The sequence below is a fragment of the Cervus canadensis genome, chromosome 14 (assembly GCF_019320065.1).
Source record: "Cervus canadensis isolate Bull #8, Minnesota chromosome 14, ASM1932006v1, whole genome shotgun sequence".
Lineage (NCBI taxonomy): Eukaryota > Metazoa > Chordata > Mammalia > Artiodactyla > Cervidae > Cervus > Cervus canadensis.
The window spans coordinates 58000938-58025530 of NC_057399.1; the positions used below are offsets into that span (position 1 = coordinate 58000938).

General features: G+C 37.4%; 2 long non-coding RNA genes across 2 annotated transcripts in view; one reads left to right on the plus strand and one right to left on the minus strand.

The window, feature by feature from the left end:
• Positions 1–24593, minus strand: part of LOC122453111 — a 229632-nt gene that overhangs the window by 185730 nt on the left and 19309 nt on the right. The gene's annotated exons all lie outside the window — the stretch shown is intronic.
• LOC122453112 lies at positions 1388–18347 on the plus strand. Its single transcript, XR_006272951.1, has 3 exons — positions 1388–1418; positions 2698–2702; positions 18169–18347. It is a non-coding gene; the product is annotated as an uncharacterized LOC122453112 (long non-coding RNA).

A 24593-nucleotide genomic window follows, 5' to 3' on the forward strand; every position in this document is an offset into this window, starting at 1 on the left:
GACCATAAATATGAATCATTTTCTCCCATTCATCAAAATAGTAGGGCTTCCCTGATAGCTCAGTTGGTAAAGAATCCACCAGCAATGCAGGAGACCACGGTTCAATTCCTGGGTTGGGAAGATCTGCTGGAGAAGGGATAGGCTATCCATTCCAGTATTCTGGCCTAGAGAATTTCATGGACTATATAGTCCATGGGGTCACAAACAGTCAGACACAACTGAGCAACCTTCAGTTCAAAATAGTATTAATTTCTGGTAAGACAGTATTTCTTTCATCCATCTCTTGCCAATTCTATAAAATTTTACTTACACATTTAGGAAGAAAGCCTTGTGAAATGGTTAATGTCTATCCACAAATTTAAACAATAGCACCGGTTTCGAACATTTCCATGCAGTATGACTGATTGATTTCCTTCTTATTTAGATTTAAAATTGTGAAGGAATATCCCATATGCTGGAAACTGGGATTTGTTAAAAGTATACGTGAATATTTTATTATTCCTACTTTAACCTGTGAGATAAATGCCAAATATAAGAATTACCTCTACTGAAGGAAGAATACTTACATAAAATAAATAATTATCTAATCCAGTTGAGCTATTTCAAATCCTGAAAGATGATGCTGTGAAAGTGCTGCAGTCAATATGCCAGCAACATTTGGAAAACTCAGCAGTGGCCATAGGACTGGAAAAGGTCAGTTTTCTTTCCAATCCCTAAGAAAGGCAATCCCAAAGAATGCTCAAACTTACCGCACAATTGCACTCATCTCACACGCTAGTAAAGTGATGCTTAAAATTCTCCAAGCCAGGCTTCAGCAATATGTGAACCATGAATTTCCAGATGTTCAAGCTGGTTTTAGAAAAGGCAGAGGAACCAGAGATCAAATTGCCAATATCCGCTGGATCATCGAAAAAGCAAGAGAATTCCAGATAAACATCTGTTTCTGCTTTATTGACTATACCAAAGCCTTTGACTGTGTGGATCACAATAAACTGTGGAAAATTCTGAAAAAGATGGGAATACCAGACCACCTGACCTGCCTCTTGAGAAACCTGTATGCAGGTCAGGAAGCAACAGTTAGAACTGGACATGGAACAACAGACTGGTTCCAAATAGGAAAAGGAGTACGTCAAGGCTGTATACTGTTACCCTGCTTATTTAACTTATATTCAGAATACATCATGAGAAACGCTGGGCTGGAGGAAGCACAAGCTGGAATCAAGATTGCCGGGAGAAATATCAATAACCTCAGATATGCAGATGACACCACCCTTATGGCAGAGAATGAAGAGGAACTAAAGGGCCTCTTGATGAAAGTAAAAGAGAAGAGTGAAAAAGTTGGCTTAAAGTTCAACATTTAGAAAACAAAGATCATGGCATCTGGTCCCATCATTTCATGACAAATAAATGGGGAAACAGTGACTGACTTTATTTTGCGGGGCTCCAAAATCACTGAAGATGGTGATTGCAGCCATGAAATTAAAAGACGCTTACTCCTTGGAAGGAAAGTTATGACCAACCTGGACAGCATATTGAAAAGCAGAGACATTACTTTGCCAACAAAGTTTCGTCTAGTCAAAGCTATGGTTTTTCCAGTGGTCAGGTATGGATGTGAGAGTTGGACTATAAAGAAAGCTGAGCACCAAAAAATTGATGCTTTTGAACTGTGGTGTTGGAGAAGACTCTTGAGAGTGCCTTGGACTGCAAGGAGATCCAGCTGGTCCATCCTAAAGGATATCAGTCCTGGGTGTTCATTGGAAGGACTGATGCTGAAGCTGAAACTCCAGTATTTTAGCCACCTGATGTGAAGAGCTGCCTCATTTGAAAAGACCCTGATGCTGGGAAAGATTGAGGGCAGGAGGAGAAGGGGACGACAGAGGATGAGATGGTTGGATGGCATCACCGACTTGATGGACATGGGTTTGGGTAGACTCCAGGAGTTGGTGATGGACAGGGAGGCCTGGCTTGCTGTGGTTCATGGGGTCGCAAAGAGTCAGACACGACTGAGCAACTGAACTGAACTGAATCCAATTTTACTTATCCATTCCAAATCTCATATGGGTCCTTTGGATCCTTTTCCAAACTTAGTATTAATTACTGAAGAAGGAATGTTTTGCTAAATATTAGAAGTTTGTGAGTTCACTAATTTAGGATGTAACAATTAAAGCTAGAAATGTGTTCTGTGGAGAACAGACAACTACATTTTATTATTCACAAACCAGCCAGATAAGATTGTCTTTTCTTCCCTTAAAGTCCTCTGTTGGCTTTTCTTTACAACTGATTTAGAATGAGTAAAGCAGTGTAACTCAGACTCTGTACAAGCCAAGAAACCTGGACCATAACTAATACCCCAGGTCAGGAGATACTACTTCACCTTCATTCTATGCCTCCATTTGGGGCATTTACATTAGCTTTGTCTTTACCAGAGATGATATGCCTACAGAACTTTGCAAAATAAACTCTACTTCTCACAAAAGTGATGTGTCACTTCCTTAGTGATGTCTTCTCTGTAATAAAAGTTGCCAGTAACTGTCTATTGTACCACTATTTTATCAATTCTTATAAGTACATATAGTGTCTGAAAGTATCTATCCTGCTTTTTTTTTTTAATTTTCTTTTCTCCCACTATTTAGCTGTTATGGTAGGCAGAATAATGGCCCTCCAAAGATGTCCACATCCTAAACCTTTCAACCTGAGAACAGGTTACCTAACATGGAAAAAGAAACTTTCTAGAATTAGAGTTAAAGACTTTGAGATGGGAAGCCTTAAAAATGAAGAACACTTTCCTGGCTGTAGTCAGTCACAGGGAGATGTAACTACAGAAGATAAGCACAGAAGTATGTACCATTGATGGCTCTGAAGACAGAGAAAAGGAGTCATAAGCCAAGAAACATAGGGGAGTCTCTAGAGGATGAAAAACACAAGCAAACAGATTATCCCCTCTGGCTGTCAGAAAGACATGCATTCCTGACAATACCTTGATTGAAGTCCAGTGAGAGCCATGTTTGAGGTCTGACCTACAGAATTGTAAGATTTTATATTTGTGTTGTTTTAAGTCACCAAAACTGTGGTACTCTATTACACCTATAATAGAAAACCAACACAACTATAAAAGCCTCAAGATCAGAAATCTCACACACGTGTTTTCCCCGATGGCTAGAGCTTGGACGTGCGCCTGGCACACAGATGGGCTCAATGAATAGATTAGCCAGAATTAAACCCCATCCTTCAATATGTAAAATCAATAAAACATTTGTTTTTTAATAGCTAACATTTTATTAGGTAACATCTTCTCTAGCCATCATATATCAATATTATATGGAAAAATATAATTACTATATTGAAGATAAATTTATGCTAAAAATAGTCCCTCTTAGTGCAATGAAAAGTCTAGTAAAGGCTCTTTGTCCTTCAAAGTTCTGCAAAAGTAGAGAATAATGCAACAAATACTATATACTCATCTCCCAGCCTCAACAATGATCAACTCATGATTTGTCTTGCTCCATCTCATTCCTATCATTTCTCTATTTTCATATTATTTTGAAGCAAATCTAAAAACTCAAATAATTTCAATTTCAATTGCAAATATCTCAGTTTGAATCTTTAAGAGGAAGGACTGAATAATCTGATGAGCATTTTCCAACATGACAATTTCTGCACCCTTGATTCTGGTTAGGTTATCCCCATGACTTGACTTAGTCAATAAGTTAGTTTATGAGGTACACAAACATTTCTGTTTTCCTTCTCACTATGCTTTCCTGCATAGAACATGCACAGAGTAGCTCATTACAGGATGAAAGAGATGTATAACAGAGGCAAGTCACCCCAGCTATCTAAGCTAAAACCATCCCTGCTCAGCTTCTAGCCAGCTGACCCCAGACTTGTGAGCCCAGTTAACACTAGCTGAAATCACTTTCCTACAGACTCATGAGCTAAATAAGTGTTCGTTTTAAATCACTAAGATTTGATAATGGGTGGCATTATGATGGCAGCAGGTAAGTTATCCAGGGCTCTAGCTTATAAATCAGTGATGGGGGTAGCAGATATGCCCAAACTCATCTTCTCTGAGGAGAAGATCCAGGCTTGGAGAGACCAAAATATTATGAAAGTGGGAGAGACTCATTTAAGAAAAAATAACAAATTATTCTTTTTATAATAAATTACAACATAAAATTTTGTATGAAAGTGAATATAATTTTAGAATAAGAAAATAATTAGCAAAAGTCTACAAAATATAAATAATTTGCTTCTAAGAGTTGTTCAGCAATCCTACCAGAAATGGTTGCATAGAAATGCTTCTTAACTGCAATCTGATTTTTCCTCTCCACCTAGAAAACTTTAATACTTTAAGTTCCAGCTCACACTGAGGCCAATGTATATAACCTAAGCTTAAATTCATTAGTTTCATAGTAAATCTGGACTCCCTCTTCATTTTATAATTTATCTAATGAGAAGGTTAAAGAAAATACTATTAAAATAAGGTAGTGATTGTAGCAATTGCTATCCTGATATTTTCCATTGGGCAATTTTGGGGTGAGGAGCAAAATTCCTGGGCATTTGTAGAATTGTCAGGTTCATGATGGAAGCTGTGTTGTTCATGTTTCAGAAGGGCTGCAGAAAACCAAGTCAAGTGAAGAAAGTTGTTTTGCTCTCCTGTTAGTCCTTTCATCTTCTTCCAGGCTTTTGATACTTCTCTAAATTTCACTTATTTAGGGCTGATTCATGTCAATGTATGGCAAAAACCACTACAATATTGTTAAGTAATTAGCCTCCAACTAATAAAAATAAATGGAAAAAAGAATAAGTAAATTTCACTTATTTAAGGTGACCTCCACTGTGGTGTCAAGTTGTGCTGTGATACTCCTGAAGACCTTCCAGGACCACTGAGGCAAACAGCTTACGGGAAACATATTCTACCAAAGTACATTAATTTTTGCTCTTTGGTTCAATAAATCCCATGAATAACTGTGCTGCAGTATAAAACATATTTCAAAAAATTGCATAATTAAGACTGTGGGAAAATGATCTATTGATAATAAAATGGGGAAAGGTGGTATCAAGTTGAAGACTTCACAACCGAACATTAACAATTATCCTATATGTATTACAGTTAAAGATTCCTTATGTATAAAAGCTAATCAAATCTGTTTAATAATACAGGCTTTTCTAATGGAATCTTACCTAGTTTCCTTCTATGAACTGAATCACATTGTGTCTGCTGCTTTAAGGTTTAGGATATTGATGATAGGGCAGCTGAATGAAGACACAAAATTTCTGCACCAAGTAACATAAATAGGTTTTTTTTTTAAGATAATGACAACCATTCTCTCATATAACATTTTGTCTCTTGATGAGCTAAATAAGTTCATTGTATTCTGCCAACTTTTTTTTTCCCTCCTTTATTATTTTTTTTCAGTGGGTTTTGTCATACATTGATATGAATCAGCCATAGATTTACACGTATTCCCCATCCCGATCCCCCATCCCACCTCCCTCTCCACCCGATTCCTCTGGGTCTTCCCAGTGCACCAGGCCCGAGCACTTGTCTCATGCACAGTTTTTTTTTTAAAGGATGTCGGTTTCAATAATTTGATCGGTCTGGGTTCAAATAGCATAAAATGTTTTGGTGGTGGTGGTGGTTTTGCTGCTAAGCTGTATCTGACTACATTTGGACTGTAGGCCACCAGGCTCCTCCGTCCATGGGATTTCCTAGGCAAGAATACTGGAGTGGGTTGCCATTTCTTTCTCCAGGGATCTTCCGAACCCAAGGATTGAACCCACGCTGCCTGCATTACAGGCAGTCTCCTGCATTGCAGGTGATGTCTTTACCACTGAGCCACCGGGGAAGCTCTGTCTTAGGCTCTGTCTATAGGAAAATAGAAACCAAAAAAAAAAATGTGGGATCCAAGATTGAAACAGAGGATTTGATCACTAAAATCTTAAGTATTATTAATCTGTCTTCCATTTGGTAACATGTATATCAGCTCATTTTGCAGCATCAAATTAAAACTAAGACCATGAAAGCAATGAGGTTATTACCCCCTGTTCCCTGGCCAACTTCCATTTAGTTAATTGCACTGTGCTGCAGAGCTAAATTCTTCCAGTAATTTTGTTTCAAAAAATAAAATTAGACAGCAGATCCCGGCACCCTTTTGCAAATTGTACTGTAGTTCTATAAGTGTACTGTTCAACAGCTGCTATGTTCCACCCCTTAAGTGGTTATGTTCCCAATTTTCCAAAATAATTCATTTTTGTAAAAATAATACATCTTATTTATATAGAGCACTTCATCTCATGATGTCAATGTTATTTCCATTCAACCCACATAAACAGAGTCAGTATGAGACTGATAATAATTTCATAGATAATGACATACATGCTTAAAAAAGAGAAAGCAGTTTGGCAGAAAAGAACAAAACTCTGTGAAGCAATTATCCTTCAATTAAAAAATAAATTTTCAAAAAAGAGAAAGCAAAGGGCATATGGTGAACTATGTCTCTACTTCTTTCAAAAACCATCTCCTAAAACTTATCTAGGATGCTTACCTATGCCCACAGTGTTTCTGTTTATTAGATCTCTACATAGAATGGTAGGAGACTCAACTATATCTCAGGGCAGATGACATGAGGAATACAGGGTGCATGGATAATGAAAACAAACATGCACAGAAGTCCAAGGCTATTAACCAGTCTTCTAACTCACCTAATATCCATGATTAATTTGGTAATTCTACAAGATGCAAATTACATGCTTTTCAACTTAATGATAGAAAGTAAGTAAAATCCACTTAAAAGGGCCAAGGAAACTATGCAGTTGCATCAGTTCTGTTCAGTTCAGTCACTCAGTCATGTCCGACTCTTTGCGACCCCATGAATTGCAGCACGTCAGGCCTACTTGTCCATCACCAACTCCCGGAGTTGACTCAAACTAATGCCCATCAAGTCGGTGATGCCATCCAGCCATCTCATCCTCTGTTGTCCCCTTCTCCTCCTGCCCCCAATCACTCCCAGCATCAGGGTCTTTTCCAATGAGTCAACTCTTCGCATAAGGTGGCCAAATTACTGGAGTTTAACCTTCAGCATCAGTCCTTCCAATGAACACCCAGGACTGATCTCCTTTAGGATGGACCAGCTGGATCTCCTTGCAGTCCAAGGGGCTCTCAAGAGTCTTCTCCAACACCACAGTTCAAAAGCATCAATTTTTCAGCACTCAGCTTTCTTCACAGTCCAACTCTCACATCCATACATGACCACTGGAAAACCATAGCCTTGACTAGATGGACCTTTGTTGTCAAAGTAGTGTCTCTGCTTTTTAATAGACTGCCTAGGTTGGTCATAACTTTCCTTCCAAGGAGTAAGCGTCTTAATTTCATGGCTGCAATCACCATCTGCAGTGATTTTGGAGCCCAAAAAAATAAAGTCTGACACTGTTTCCACTGTCTCCCCATCTATTTCCCATGAGGTGATGGAACCAGATGCCATGATCTTAGTTTTCTGAATGTTGAGCTTTAAGCCAACTTTTTCACTCTCCTCTTTCACTTTCATCAAGAGGCCCTTTAGTTCCTCTTCATTCTCTGCCATAAGGGTGGTGTCATCTGCATATCTGAGGTTATTGATATTTCTCCTGGCAATCTTGATTCCGGCTTGTGCTTCTTCCAGCCAAGCGTTACTCATGATGTACTCTGCATATAAGTTAAATAAGCAGGGTGACAATATACAGCCTTGACGTACTCCTTTTCCTATTTGGAACCAGTCTGTTGGTCCATGTCCAGTTCTAACTGCTCCTTCCTGACCTGCATACAGGTTTCTCAACCGGCAGGTCAGGTGGTCTGGTATTCCCATCTCTTTCAGAATTTTCCACAGTTTATTGTGATCCACAGAGTCGAAGGCTTTGGCATAGTCAACAAAACAGAAATAGATGTTTTTCTGGAACTCTGTTGTTTTTTCGATGATCCAGCGGATGTTGGCAATTTGATCTCTGGTTCCTCTGCCTTTTCTAAAACTAGCTTGAACATCTGGAAGTTCTCGGTTCACGTACTGCTGAAGCCTGGCTTGGAGAATTTTGAGCATTACTTTACCAGTGCGAGAGATCAGTGCAATTGTGTGGTAGTTTGAGCATTCTTTGGGATTGCCTTTCTTAGGGATTGGAATGAAAACTGATCTTTTCCAGTCCTGTGGCCACTGCTGAGTTCTCCAAATTTGCTGGCGTATTGAGTGCAGCACTTTCACAGCATCATCTTTCAGGATTTGAAATAGCTCAACTGGAATCACATCACATCCACTAGCTTTGTTTGTAGTGATGCTTTCTGAGGCCCACTTGACTTCACATTCCAGGATGTCTGGCTCTAGGTCAGTGATCACACCATTTTGATTATCTGGGTCATGAAGATCTTTTTTGTACAGTTCTTCTGTGTATTCTTGCCACCTCTTCTTAATATCTTCTGCTTCTGTTAGGTCCATGCCATTTCTGTGCTTTATCGAACCCATCTTTGCCTGAAATGTTACCTTGATATCTCTAATTTTCTTGAAGAGATCTCTAGTCTTTCCCATTCTGTTGTTTTCCTCTATTTCTTTGCATTGATCACTGAGGAAGGCTTTCTCATCTCTCCTGGCTATTCTTTGGAACTCTGCATTCAAATGGGAATATCTTTCCTTTTCTCCTTTGCTTTTTGCTTCTCTTCTTCCCACAGCTATTTGTAAGGCCGCCTCAGACAACCATTTTGCCTTTTTGCATTTCTTTTCCATGGGGATGGTCTTGAGCCCTGTCTCCTGTACAATGTCACGAACCTCCATCCATAGTTCATCAGGCTCTCTGTCCATCAGATCTAGTTCCTTAAATCTATTTCTCACTTCCACTGTATAGTCATAAGGGATTTGATTTAGGTCATACCTGAATGGTCTAGTGGTTTTCCCTACTTTCTTCAATTTAAGTCTGAATTTGGCACTAAGGAGTTCATGATCTGAGCCACAGTCAGCTCCCGGTCTTGTTTTTGCTGACTGTATAGAGCTTCTCCATCTTTGACTGCAAAGAATATAATCAATCTGATTTCAGTGTTGACCATCTGGTGATGCCCATGTGTAGAGTCTTCTCTTGTGTTGTTGGAAGAGGGTGTTTGCTGACCGTGCGTTCTCTTGGCAAAACTCTATTAGCCTTTGCCCTGCTTCATTCTGTACTCCAAGGCCAAATTTGCCTGTTACTCCAGGTGTTTCTTGACTTCCTACTTTTGCATTCCAGTCCCCTATAATGAAAAGGACATCTTTTTTGGGTGTTAGTTCTAAAAGGTCTTGTAGGTCTTCACAAAACCATTCAACTTCAGCTTCTTCAGCATTACTGGTTGGGGCACAGGCTTGGATTACCGTGATATTGAATGGTTTGCCTTGGAAATGAACAGAGATCATTCTGTCGTTTTTGAGATTGCATCCAAGTACTATATTTCAGAGAGGAGTTACCGCACACCTGAGGATAGGGGCTACGGCCGAGAGGAGCAACCCCAGTTCCAAGGAGCGACTGCTGCTGGGCGCAGGAGGGCTGAGAGGAATTACTCCACGTTCAAGGTCAGGAGGGGCGGCTGTGAGAAGATACCCCTCCTCCAAGGTAAGGAGCAGCGGCTGCGCTTTGCTGGAGCAGCCGTGAAAAGATACCGCACGTCCAAGGTAAGAGAAACCCAAGTAAGACGGTAGGTGTTGCCAGAGGGTATCAGAGGGCAGACACACTAAAACCATAATCACAGAAAACTAGCCATTCTGATCACAGGACCACAGTCTTGTCTAACTCAATGAAACTAAGCCATGCCGTGTGGGGCCACCCAGACGGTCGGGTCATGGTGGAGAGGTCTGACAGAATGTTGTTCACTGGAGAAGGGAATGGCAAACCACTTCAGTATTCTTGCCTTGAGAACCCCATCAACAGTATGAGAAGGCAAAATGATAGGATACTGAAAGAACTCCCCAGGTCGGTAGGTGCCCAATATGCTACTGGAGATCAGTGGAGAAATAATTCCAGAAAGAATGAAGGGATGGAGCCAAGGCAAAAACAATACCCAGTTATGGATGTGGCTGGTGATAGAAGCAAGGTCCGATGCTGTAAGGAGCAATATTGCATAGGAATCTGGAATGTTAGGTCCATGAATCAAGGCAAATTGGAAGTGGTCAAACAGGAGATGGCAAGAGTGAATGTCAACATTCTAGGAATCAGTGAACTAAAATGGACTGGAATGGGTGAATTTAACTCAGATGACCCTTATATCTATCTACTACTGTGGGCAGGAATCCCTTAGAAGAAACGGAGTAGCCATCATGGTCAACAAGAGTCCGAAATGCAGTTGCATAGTTAAGTCCAATAACGGTCAGAGGGACATGACAGCTAGAACAATAAAGTATTAATATGTGCCTTAAGTGTGATGTTCTCTTATTTTCTCTCCTCTTCAACTCCCTCAAGGCACCTTATCCAAATGTTATCAATATTAATATCCACCTTATCAAAGAGAAAAATGACTATAGTATTCTATGTCATCTTTCTCCAAAATTAAGTACACGTTTGCTCTCTTTCTTCACAACTTTTATGACTTTAATAGTTTTATCCCCTTGTTTATTTAACTGTCTAATACTTCCAAAAGCACATTAAATAGTAGCAAAACATAGGTCATCCATTCCTTGGAATTTTGAACAAGCATCCAATAATTTTGATGAAATATGAGCTTTTGAGCAATCATTTGTATTTTGCCATGTAAAAATCCATCTGTTCCTATTTCTTGAGTATTTTTTAAAGAAATAAATTTCAGGTTCTAGCAAGATGATCAAATGACTTTTTTTTCTATCAGATCACTTAACAAAAGATAAATAGATTTAATAGTGGATTACCACTATTACCACAAATGCTGGATTACCCTAGCATTTCCAGAATAAATCCCACTTGGCCATAATGTATTATACTTTTAATATATTCTTGGATCTTTTTGTTCAAATGGCAGCTCAGATTTTTGCTTTGCTCTTCAAATAGTTTAGTACCATTTGAATAAAAAAAAATTAAGTATTTGAGTATCCCCTACGTAAAAAATTTGTGACCCAGTACTTTTGTACAGTAGAGCTTATTTTCCCCATTTTTCTACACTGTAAATTTTTTTCTGTTTGAATATTCTGTCTCTATGAGCATATGTCACAGAGGGCATATTTTCCTTAAAAGTTAAGCATTTGATCTAGATTTTCAAGTTGATTTGCATACAACTGTACCTGTAAATATCTTGTGATTTTTGTAATGTTCTCTTTTTTAATTTTTCATTTATTTTTATTAGTTGGAGGCTAATTACTTTACAATATTGTAGTGGTTTTTGCCATATATTGACATGAATCAGCCACGGATTTACATGTGTTCCCCTTCCCGATCCCCCCTCTCCACCCGATCCCTCTGGGTCATCCCAGTGCACCAGCCCCGAGCACTTGTCTCATGCATCCAACCTGGGCGGGTGATCTGTTTCACCCTTGATAGTATACTTGTTTCAATGCTATTCTCTCAGAACATCCCACCCTCACCTTCTCCCACAGAGTCTAAAAGTCTGTTCTGCCCATCTATGTCTCTTTTTCTGTTTTGCATATAGGGTTATCATTACCATCTTTCTAAATTCCATATATATGCGTTAGTATACTGTATTGGTCTTTATCTTTCTGGCTTACTTCACTCTGTATAATGGGCTCCAGTTTCATCCATCTCATTAGAACTGATTCAAATGAATTTCTTTTAATGGCTGAGTAATATTCCATGGTGTATATGTACCACAGCTTCCTTATCCATTCGTCTGCTGATGGGCATCTAGGTTGCTTCCATGTCCTGGCTATTATAAACAGTGCTGCGATGAACATTGGGGTGCACGTGTCTCTTTCAGATCTGGTTTCCTCGGTGTGTATGCCCAGAAGTGGGATTGCTGGGTCATATGGTCTATTTCCAGTTTTTTAAGGAATCTCCACACTGTTCTCCATAGTGGCTGTACTAGTTTGCATTCCCACCAACAGTGTAAGAGGGTTCCCTTTTCTCCACACCCTCTCCAGCATTTATTGCTTGTAGACTTTTGGAGAGCAGCCATCCTGGCTGGCGTGTAATGGTACCTCATTGTGGTTTTGATTTGCATTTCTCTGATAATGAGTGATGTTGAGCATTTTTTCATGAGTTTGTTAGCCATCTGTATGTCTTCTTTGGAGAAATGTCTGTTTAGTTCTTTGGCCCATTTTTTGATTGGGTCATTTATTTTTCTGGAAATGAGCTACAGGAGTTGCTTGTATATTTTTGAGATTAATCTTTTGTCTGTTGCTTCATTTGCTATTATTTGTAATGTTCTCTCTTGATGGTTGTTTCTTTTTTTTCATGACTTAACTCTGTATACATCTGTTTCTCTCCTTTGTTCTGTATAGTTGGCTCCTTGATGTTTTTGTGTGTGTGTGTTTGTTTATATTTAATAGCATCATTGCTGTTTTATTGTGTTTAAAAATTGTTCATCTGGTTGTTAGTTCTATTTTTTGTCAATAATAACACATTAAATTCTGCTTTTGGAATTATTAAGTTTCTTCTACTATTTTGATTCAAACTTTTTTTTTTTAATTTTTAGAATATTTATTTACATGGTATCTTCATTGCATCATGCAGGATTCTTTATTGTGACACATGAACTCTCTATTTGAGGTGCGTGGGCTCAGTAGTTGAGGTGTTCAGGGTTCAGTTGCTCTGTGACATATAAGACCTTAGTTCCCCAACCAGGGATCGAACCTGTGTGCCCTTGTGTCTGGACTTGCTGAGGCTCAGGTTCTTTGTGTCTCATTGCAGGAAGAATTTAGTGAGAGACAAAGTGATAGGTAACAAGTGGATTTATTCAGAGAGAAACACACTTCATAGATAGAGTGAGAGTCATTGCAGAAGGTGAGTGCTTTTTTGATTCAAACTTTTTTGAGTCTCTTGAGCTCTTTGTGTTTTTAAATTCTTACTGCATAAATATGTCCTTTGATGTTGACAGTGAAAAGTGAAAGTTAGTCATGTCTCTGACTCTTTGAGACCCCATGGACTATACAGTCCATGGAATTCTCCAGGCCAGAATACTGGAGTGGGTAGCCTTTCCCTTCTCCAGGGGATCTTCCCAACCCAGGTCTCCCACATCTCAGGCGGATTTTTTACCAGCTGAGCCACAAAGGAAGCCCAAGAATACTTGAGTGGGTAGCCTATCCCTTCTCCAGTGGATCTTCCCAATCCAGGAATCGAACTGGGGTCTCCTTCATTGCAGGCGGATTCTTTACCAGCTGAGCTACCAGGAAAGGTTATAGTTTCATTAACGTGTATTCAGAGAATATTTATGTTTTTTTTTTAAGTTTATGGAGATTTTCCCTATGACTTACTATATTGCCAGTGTGTTTGTAAATGTTCAGTGGGCACCTGCATCCTTTATTGTCGGGGCTTGGATTTCACTATGTATCTCTAAGACCCACTATGTTGATTTTGCTGTCATTGTCTTTCATTTCTAACATTCTTTTTCTATTAATTCTGTCTTAGACGGAAAGATATGTGCTAAACTCTTCTCTAATTGATGAGATATCTTCTGATTCTTCCTGCATCTTATTACTTTCATCTTTATGCAAGTATTTTGCATGACAATACTCAGATATTAACAAATTTCTTCATTGTAAATTTTTGCCTTTGGCATTATAAGGTCTTCTTTATCTTATATAATACAATTTAAGCTTGATGTATATCATGTTTGGTTAGATCTATGGTCACTATTTATTTTAGGTGTGCCTTTTATTTTTAACCTTTCTGAATGTCTCTATTTTATGTATGCTCTTTTGTATGAAGCATAGAGATAGTTTCTGCTATAAAGTCTTTCACTGTGTTTTTATTTTACCATTTTTCACTTAGGAAATTTTATATATTTGTTTCTAAAATTTACTTCTGTACTTATAAATTCACTTTCCTATGAGGGTTGTACTCAAAATAAATACCAAGTTCCATACATATTAATTAATTTATAAATTAATTGAATGACTTAGGGGACATAATCTCCATATTAGAAAGCTAACTTTTTAAAATAGGACCTAAAGTCTGTATTTCTCTAATTTAATGAATATTAACATTTCCCTAGTAAAAGGGAGCAATATACTAAAATCCTGAGGGTCTTGTGCCACTTTTTCTATTTCACGAATTAAAATTCCAAGTATGCTTTCATTTTAAGATTAGTTATTTATATTTATAACATATTTGAAAACTATTGCTCTAGAGAATCTTCTAAACACCATAAAATGTAAATAATATATATGCAGTTACATATATTATGTACATATACATATACTTATTTATAGATTTTCATGGTCTTAAAAAGTCAGAAATAAAACAGGAACATGCACTGAGTAGCTAAGTGTGATGCATTTACAAATTCACCATGAATAATGGAAAACGGAACAGCAAAGATATGACTTAAAACATAGTATAAGAAAGTAAAAATCCCCTATCATTTGTCATCTGTTCCACATACATGATATCATGTGTTTTCTCCTCAAAAGGTGACAGAAGTTAGTTTCATATTTAAAGCTGAAATACCTGAGTGACCAGGTGTATGCATGAACTTACAACTATGTGCTTTATGTGCTATTTTTCTCTGCATACTTTAAATCACTTTTCTGGGCTGTATTTTACACTTCCACCCACTAAAACAACTAAAGAAGGAGCCAATGGCTGTCCTGAAGTTGCGTTCATATAATCGGACAGTGATGACCTCCCTCCCCCCTCCTGGGAACATAGGTACTGCTTCAGTTAGTCTAGGTCCCCCCACAGGTGAGTGATAAAAAGCTACACGGGAGGACTGCACGCATTTTTGCTATAAGAAGAATAAATATCATCTAATCACTGCTTCTATTGAAATTTTTACTGTTATACACTCAAAAAAGAAAAAAATATCTTCTTGCTCAACCTGTTATCTCTAGCAGGGAACTTATTTTAATGACTAATATATATTATAAAGAAAATCTCTGTCTAGAAATATTCATTTTTACATGATTACTCATTTTGGTGTATTTATTATTTCAACCAATTTGTTTTTAAATGATTTACATATAGTCATACTTTGCTACCTTGCCAGATGTAGCGAACGAAGAGGAAAATAGATGTCTGCAAAGTGGCTGGATGAAAACACACTTAAAGCATAGTTCTCCACTACTTTGAGGTGTGAAAATCTTGATAGCATGTCAAAAAATGTATAACAAAAGAGTGTAACAAATGGAAACAAACTTTAGGATTTGAAAAGAAAAAAAAAAAACAAAATAAAGGTAATATGGTTATAAATTATCCTAAATTCACTTCCTAAAGTATGCTTAAATAGAGATATAATTTAGCTCTAAAGACATATTTAGATTAATTTGATTTTATATGCTTAGGAACAGAAAACAATTGAGCATCACTTATGCCTCAAAATTTATTCCATTTCTATTATGTCCTCTGCCAGACCTTATTCCAGTCTTCTTCGTCTTTTTGCTCTGCATGCCTTTAAACACAATTTCTCGAAATCAAAATAGGATTTTAAACATACACTACAAAAATGCTTTCCCTTGACCATTTGGAACTAGTTCAATTTTCAGTACTGATTAGAGGTAAAAGATTCAAAAACCTATTAATCTCCAAAGTTCCCCAGTACTTGCTTGGCATGATTTTTTATCATTTTATATGTAAGTCACACATCTGTCAGGCAGATTCTGAGAAGGCCTGAATCTGATATCTGTGGACTTCCCTCATTTCAAGAGGAAAGGAAATTCACTGGAGAAAATTTTTGTGTTACTTCTGAGTGGAGCAGCAGTTATTCTCTCACAGGGCAGAAGAAATTGGTCCATATCCAAAGAATTGAACTGAAGGGTAAAGAGCTCTTTCTCCACTTCCACTGTGTCTACTGCATCACTCTGCCATGTTTGTGGATACCTTGTTTTTTAACAAAAATAATCTTTTTGGTGATAAGTTCCTCCAATCAGCCAACTGAGCTGAGCATAAAACTCTTAGAAACAGATTTTAAAATTGACCATTTTAATAGGAGTATTTCCACTTTAAATTGCATGCTTTTTAAAAAAAGAAAGCAGAATAGAATATTACTTGATTTATCAAATATTTTCCAACAAGTATTTTTGCTTATCAATATGTGTCAGGGCCATTTGGGGCACTGCATCTAAAAAGTGGAGATAAGTAATAACTATTGCCCTACTGAACTTATTCGAGTGGGGCATGACCTGGTATGAGAACTGAGAGCTTGCCTCAAAAGTCACCATTCAGAAAAAGTCGATCAACTTAGATAAAGTATCATCAACCTCCAGTATCTTATCCTCTTAATTTTCTTCATGATAATTATCATTCTCTGATATATATATAATGTTTTTAAATGTATTTGCTTGTTTAAAGGTTGGATTTCTCAGAAAGAAGGTATTTATAGATACTGCATGTGAACTATTCAGTTAGAAGATGAAAAGATAGCTCATCCTGAGCCTAGAGCTCCTGCCTCATTCTGAATTTATAAGGAGTTGAGGAAAAAACATACAAAACCTGCCGAACTCATAGATTGTACATTCACAGGAGAGGGAGATACACTATCAAAGTAGTTCATGGGACCTACAGAGCAAAAAGGGCTCAAAAAAACTGATCTACAAATTCAGAAAAATATTTCCAGTGCAAGACTGTCCCAGCAGGTGCTTTACCGGTGACAGCAAAGCAAAGGCCACATAGAAGTGGGGCGGGCAGAGCTGCATCTGGTGAGAGGCCTGGGGCTCTGAGTCGGGTAATGGAAACACAGCTGACAACCAGAGAGACAGGTCTCTTGAGTCTGATGACTGGTAAATCCTCAGAGTGTTGAGACTCATGACCTTCCACACAGAATGTAGTAATTTATATTGAAAGTCTGGACCATCTTCCGGCCACTTGTGTACTTGATAACAGAAATCTAGCTTCCTGTGTTTTTCGTAAAATGTCCATGGCCTTCTGTCAACTACCTATCGCTCCGAGACAGTTCTCTGGCTGCTTGCCAATTCTTGCTCTTAATGCATTCATCCTCCTAAACAATTTTCCTTTTGTGTTTCCAAGGCCCTGCTAAGAGCAGAGAGAGATGAGTACATCAAGAATCTGGTAAATGCATGTGATAGAAAGTGAAATATCCTGAGCTGGAGGCAGAAAGCAGAAGGTGGAAGAGATTAAAAAAAAAACACACACCACAGTAAAAGAAGAGCTCTAACCACAATAAAAAATACACGGTATCTGGCCCACTCTCTCATTTTATTCTCTGTTGGTCCAAGTACATTCACAGCATCTCTGAAATGCAGTATTCTAGATAAAGGAGGAAAAAACAAGAGCTTGGATATTCAGGGAAAATGCAGCTACTTTCTGAAGTCAATAATGGGCTTTTTATTCTAGCAATCTCTCCCTGTTTCTGTGGTTCCAATTCTCACTTATCGCTGAGAGTTTAGTGTTTAATACAAATCAAATATCTCCCTATATTCCCTCCTGCTGTTTTTTTAGTTAAGATTTCATTGTTTAATAATAGAATGCAAAAAGTATTCAATATGATTGCTAATTTATGGTTATTAATATAATATTTGCCATCTTTGCATAAGGCTTTATTGTACTGAAAGTACTGTAAAGGCTGATATATTTCAATTTAGCAGCTGTTCATAAAATGCTTACATACTATACCATCTGCTTACCTTAATCTTTTAATATTAACATTCAAAGATGTAAGAAAACAGAAAAAAAAAGCCTCTTTTCTGAAATGGAACTATCAAAATGAAATGGTTGTACTGATTATATAGGTAAAAAACAATGTAGGCATTATATTTAATAATAGATATGTATCACTCTGACTGGTTCAAAATAGGAAAGGAGTACAATATTGTCACCCTGCTTATTTAACTTATTTGCAAAATACATCATGGGAAATGCCTGCCAGGCTGAATGAATCACAAGCTGACTGCCAGCAAAAATATCAACAACCTCAGATATGCAGATGATCACACTCTATTGGCAGAAAGTGAAGAGGAACTAAAGCGCCTATTGATGAGGGTGAAGGAGGAGAATGAAAAGGCTGGCTTAAAACTCAGCATTCATAAAATTATCAATGAGATTATGGAATCCAGTCCATTTCATAGCACATAGAAGGGGACAAAGTGGAAAAAGTGACAGATTTTACTTTCTTGGGCTCCAATCACTGCAAGTGGTAACTGCAGCCAGGAAACTGAAAATGTTTGTTCCTTGGAAGGAAAACTATGACAAACCTAGACAGCATGTTAAAAAGCAGAGATGATATTTTGCCGACAAAGATCCCTGTAGTCAAAGCTATGGTTTTTCCAGGAGTCATGTATAGATGTGAGAGTTGGACCATAAAGAAAGCTGAATGCCAAAGAATTGATTCTATTGGATTGTGGTGCTGGAGAAGACCCTTGAGGGTCCCTTGGATGGCAAAGAGATCAAACCAGTAAATCCTAAAGGAAATCAACCCTGAATATTCATTGGAAGGACTGATGCTGAAGCTGAAGCTCCAATACTTTGGCCACCTGACCCAAAGAGCCAACTCACTAGAAGAGACTCTGATGCTGGGAAAGGCTATAGACACAGGAAAAGGGAGCGGCAGAGGATGCCATGTTTAGACAGCATCACTGACTCAGTTGCATTAATTTGGGCAAACTCTGGGAGATAATGGTGGACAGAGGAGCCTGGTGTGCTACAGTTCACAGACTCATTAAGAGTCAGACACAACTTAGCAACTGAACAACACAACAAATGTATTAGGCATATTAACGAGGAGACAACTATCATAGGCACTGGAAACACAGCAGTGAACCAACATAAAGATATCTGTATTCATAAAGACTTACCTCCTAGTTGGAGTGGGAGTGCTCACCAAAAAGATAAAATAAGAAATAAGAACAATGTAGAATATGCCAGATGCTCATGTGAAATAATCAGAAAACTCAAGTAGGGGCAGGAATCTGGAATTAGAGAGAAAAGTGATTTGAGAGGTCTCCCCTAAGGAGGAAATACTGGAGTTGAAACCTAAAGAAAGTGAAGAAAATCATGATGACATGTTGAAAGAAGAGTTCCTTAGAAAAGCTATAAGCTCATGTAAACAGCAAGTAGGCCAGGGGCCAGAGCAGAGTAACAGTGAGCCAAAATAGCAGGAGATAAGGTGCAGAAGCAGAGGGGGCCAGAATGTCCAGGCTTTTATGGGTCATTTAAGATACTCTTGGTTAGAAACAGTTTGTCATATTGATACCGACCAGTGTTCTTGGCCTTCCCTAATCAATAGAAATTGACTAGAGACTAGATAGGAAATTCAGACAAGGCTTTATTGGGGCTACTGTGCTGGCTGCAGGAGGCAGCAAAAACAAGTGACAAGGTTCTTTACAAGCTCCCTGGGGGAGGAAGGATGAGCTTGTTCCTTATATGGAGTAGGGGTGTGATCAGGGGTCAGTCAGGCTAGAGTGACGGCTTAGATGGTTTGCCCACCTCTTTTTGCTGCTGAGGGCAGAGGCACATGATCAGTGACCTGCTTTTGCTCCAGTCAGTCACCCAGTTTTTGCTCCCACTCTTCACAAATGGCAGTTTTTAGGTTTTTTTTTCCTTTCTTTTTGCATCTTTTGGTCCAGAATGTGGCCTGTGCGTGCACATATTCTTAGTCCCATATAGTCTCTTTGGACCTGGCTAGAGGAGAGGTATATCTAGATGCAAGCACTGCAGTAGGTCCCAGTCTGTCTTAATATTAGCTGGTAATTTTTTTTCTAAGATAAATGTCCTCATTTCCAGAGTGAAGAGGATGTCAGAGGAGGTATTAATACCTTTAAAATGTATTAAAATGGTCTTGTTTTGTTGTGTTTTTCTTTTCAGTCACATCAGCTAGCATTTTCTTTTCCAAAAAGATCTTCCTCAAATTTCCTAAGATGGTAGCTTTTCAGTAACTCCAATTTTACATAGGCAGTCTTCTTAATTTCTGTTTTCTAAATGGAGTTCTAGATCCTGGTCAAATGGATCAACATATTGACTGGGATGGGCAAGTACCATGTAAAGGCCAACACTGACTTCTTTCCATAAGGACTCATTTCCTTAAGAAGACCCAGTGTTGTGATCCCACTGAATCACCTACACTGAATGGCTTTATTGTGATAATGCCCTTTCATCATCTGAATTGTTTAAAAATCATCTAACATCCTTGACATAAGGAAAACAGGCCTAATGTAACCCACCACTTCTAAAAGGTGAAAAGAGCAACGGATGACAAGGAGGCATCTTGTCTTCTTGCAATATTTTATTTCCTAACACAATGATGCTCCGAACAGGAAGTAAAGAAATGTATTAAAATATACTTAATCATTATCAGCTACTTTATTATTAAAATCATCATAAATATTATGCTTTATTACGTTAAGGCAGTCTATGAAAGTGGTAGATAAAGTGGTAGACAGTGCTTTGCTACCAGATTTCACTTGGCCTGATTATAAACGTGTAGTCAACTGCATTCCCAGTTTGCTGATTCTTTACCTCTGGAGACTTTAAAATATAAATGCAATTCTTTATAGTCATCTTAATAAGTCTGATCTAATTAACTTGGCTCCACTCTTTCATCCCTCTGATGCTATTTTAGATACCCCTCTGATGCTATTTTAGATCCTGAGTATCTCAATCCATGTGAGATAGTCATAATCAAAACCATCACTCTAGTTGCCTGCCATCAGATAATTTCCAGTGTCATCTATGACCTCACTCATAGTAACAACAAAAGGGTTTTAACACAATACAACTAACAACAAAATCCTGCCATTTAAGGGCTTCCCTGTTGGTCCAGTTGTTACAAATCTGCCAGCCATCACAGTGGACATGGGTTTGATTCCTGGTCTGGGAAGATTCCACATGCCACAATGCAACTAAGCCCCTGAGCCACAATTATTGAAGCCTGAATGTCCAAGAGTACATGTTCTGCAACAAGAAAAGTCAAGGCAATGTGAATCCCCCACATCCTGCAATGGAGAGTCCCCACTAGCTGCAACTAGAGACAGCCCTCGCATAGCAACAAAGACTGAGTACAGCCAAAAATAAAACTAATTTTATATATATATATATATATATTTTTTTTAAACCCTGCCATTTAAAACTAGATTTTCCCCTGCCCATTAAGGTTGCCTTACACCCTTACTATAGTACACCAGATAAGATTACTTAACTAGTTTTAACATTCTCTACAAGTCATCCTATGAGTCTCAAATTCACTTTTATCACTTATACAAATGATATAAGTAGCTATCTGTTGGGGACTGCTCTTTCCTTTGTATACAAAGACAATCAAATATGCTTTTTCTGATATATATCAATAACTGATGGTTATTTTTAGTTTGTCCTTCACATCACTTCCTGATTATGATTGGTACTTCTTGAGCCATAATTTTATTGTTCAAAAATGGGGTAATTATCTTTGTTACTTACTCATCTCAGAGGCCCAATAGTATTAACTAAGCTCTTTGTGAGGCCTATGGGAAACAGGCATTGTTGTAATGACCTGCTATTATTGTTATAGCCTCTTAATAACTCATTTCCTCAAAGAGTACTATGATTTGGATATTCCCCAGATCCTTAAATACCTATAACAGCAGTATAACCATATCTAATAAATGTACTAAGAACTTAAAAGCCATTACAAGTTTAGTCTACAGTCCTTAGTCTAGAGCTAGTCTGCTGACGTAGTACAAAATTATGTCAAGTAGCCAATTTCAAGGGGTTCCCAGGAGAGTTCCAAGTGGCTTCATTTAGAAACCTTTGGTGTTATCAAGTACACTGACCTGGACTTTTGTCAAATTTTTCAAAAGCATGGCTCTGTCCCAGTTTCAGGGCATATGTGTTAGATATAACACATTATAAACTCTGCTAATAGCCTCTGCACTGGTTAAGAGAGTACCATCATGAGTTGCAGAAGACTGTATTAATAACAATTAAGATATCAAAACAAATATGCATATTTGGAAACAAAGTTTGGTTATAATCACTTTACAATTCTGATACCTTTTGGGATCAATACACATTTTATGTTCACAACAATTTTTAGATTACAAAATTTGAAGGAAAATATCATTTCTGACTTTACCTATTTCAGAAAGAAATTTAAGATGAAAGAAAAATTCAGTTTCCTAGTGACAAAAGAAAAGCGATTGTCATCAATTATATATACATTTGAGCTATTAAAATATTTTATATACAATTAGCATCATGATCTATACATAATTTTAAGTTGCATCTTTTTGCTTAACATTACATGACAATCTCTCACCAGTAGAAGACAGTCTACAGCAGCATGACTTTAATGGTTATACTGCACTTTAACATGCTCCTATCTCAAAATTAACTTGATATTGCTAATGATTAGATATTTGAATTGTTGCCCATTTTTAAATATTGTAACAACTTTAACAGAGAAAATGTGAAAACATAAAACATTCTGTGTGTGTCTAACATTTTTACAAGAAAAATTTTCAGAAGAAAATTTATTTAAACAAGGGAGGCTATATTTTTTAAAGGTCTCAGTATAAAACCACCAGATTTTCTTACCAAAGTGTTTTCACTGTTAGGCTTTTATTGATAGCAGTAGTAAGTAATCAGGTGTTTTACCACCAAGACTAACCACAGTAATATTATGTTTTCCTTCATTTGAATATTATTGATTACTGACAAGATAAAAAAAATTCTGCAGTTTACTTAGCAATTTATATTTAAGTTTTCTAAATTATACTGAAATTCTTTGCTTCCTTGCTGAAGATTTTTTGTTATTAATAATGAAAACTGCAAAAAACTCAAAACACATAGAAGCTAAACAATACACTAGCAAACGATCAACGTATCACTGAAGAAATAAAAGAAGAAATTAAACTATTCTTGGGAGACAAAAGAAAATTAAAACACCACAATCCAATGTTGGGACACAGGAAAAGCAGTTCTAGGATGGAAGTTTATAGTGACACTTATGTCAGGAAATAAGAAAACTCTCCAATAAACAATCTAACCTCACACCTATAGGAACTAGAAAAAGGACAAACCAAACATAAAGAGAGTTTAAGGATAGACACTTTTATGTCAAAGCAGACATAAAAGAAATAGACACTCAAAAAAAAATAGAAAAGATCAATGAAACTAAAAGCTGGTTCTTTGAAAAGATACACAAAATTGACAAACCTTTAGCCAAACGTAACAAGAAAAGAGAGAGATGGTCCAAATCAATAAACTCAAAAATGAAAAAAGAAGTTACAATTGACATCACAGAAATACAAAAGAGAGTAAGGGATCACTATGAACATTTATACATCAATAAAGTGGGCAACCTATCAGAAATGGACAAATTATCATAAATTTACAATCTCTGAAGACTGATGAGGAAGAAATAGAAAATTATGAATAGACCAATGACCACAAATGAAACTCAATTAGGAATAAGAAAACAACTTCCAATAAAAAAAAGTCCAAGACTAGAAAACTTCACAGGTGAATTCCACTAAACCTTTAAAGAAAAGTTTATACCTCTCCTTCTCAACCTATTTTAAAAGATTTCAGAAGAAGGAACACTTCCAAACTCATTCTATGATGCCAGCATCACCCAATACTAAAACCAAAGATATAACATGAAAGAAAATTATTGATGAACATAATTGTAAAATTCCTTAACAAAATTTTAGCAAACTCAATTGAACAATACATCAAAAGGATCATATACCATGATCAAGTGGGGTTTATCACAGGGATGCAAGGATGGTTCAAGATCTGTAAAATTACTGACCACCTACTGAATGAGAGAGATATTTGTAAGCTTTGTATCTGGTAAGGGGTTAATATACAAAATATACAAAGAATTTGTACAACACAATATCAAAAACCAAACAATCCAAGTAAAACATGGGCAGAGGATCTGAACAGGCATTTTTCCAAAGACGTAAATGACCATCAGGCACACAAGAATGTGCTCAACATCACTCATCATCAGGCAAATGCAAATCAAAGCCACAACGAGGTATCACCTCATGCCTGCTGGAATAGCTCATATAAAAAAGGACGACAAATAACAACTCCTGGTGAGTATGTGGAGAAAAGGAAACCCTTGTGTACTCAGGAGAAATGTAAATTTGTGCAGTCACTCTGGAAAACCATATGGAGATTCCTTAAATCATTAAAAAGAGAACTGCTACATGATTCAGCAATTCCAACACTTGGATATTTATCTGAAGAAAACAAAATCTCTAATTCAAAAAGACACATGCACCACAATATTCACTGCAGCGCCATCACAACAGCCAAGACACAGAAGCAACCCAAGTACCATCAGCAGATGAACGGATAACGATCTCACACACACACACACACACACACACGGAATACTACTCAGCCATAAGTAGTATCAAATTTAACCATCTGTGACAACATGGATGGAATCAGAGGGTATTAAGTTAAGTGAAATCAGTCAGAGAAAGACAAATACTATGTAATTTCACTAATATGTGGAGTCTAGGAAGCAAAATAAATGAACACAATAAAACAGAGTTGGAAGCTATAGAGAACAAACAAGTGGTGGCCAG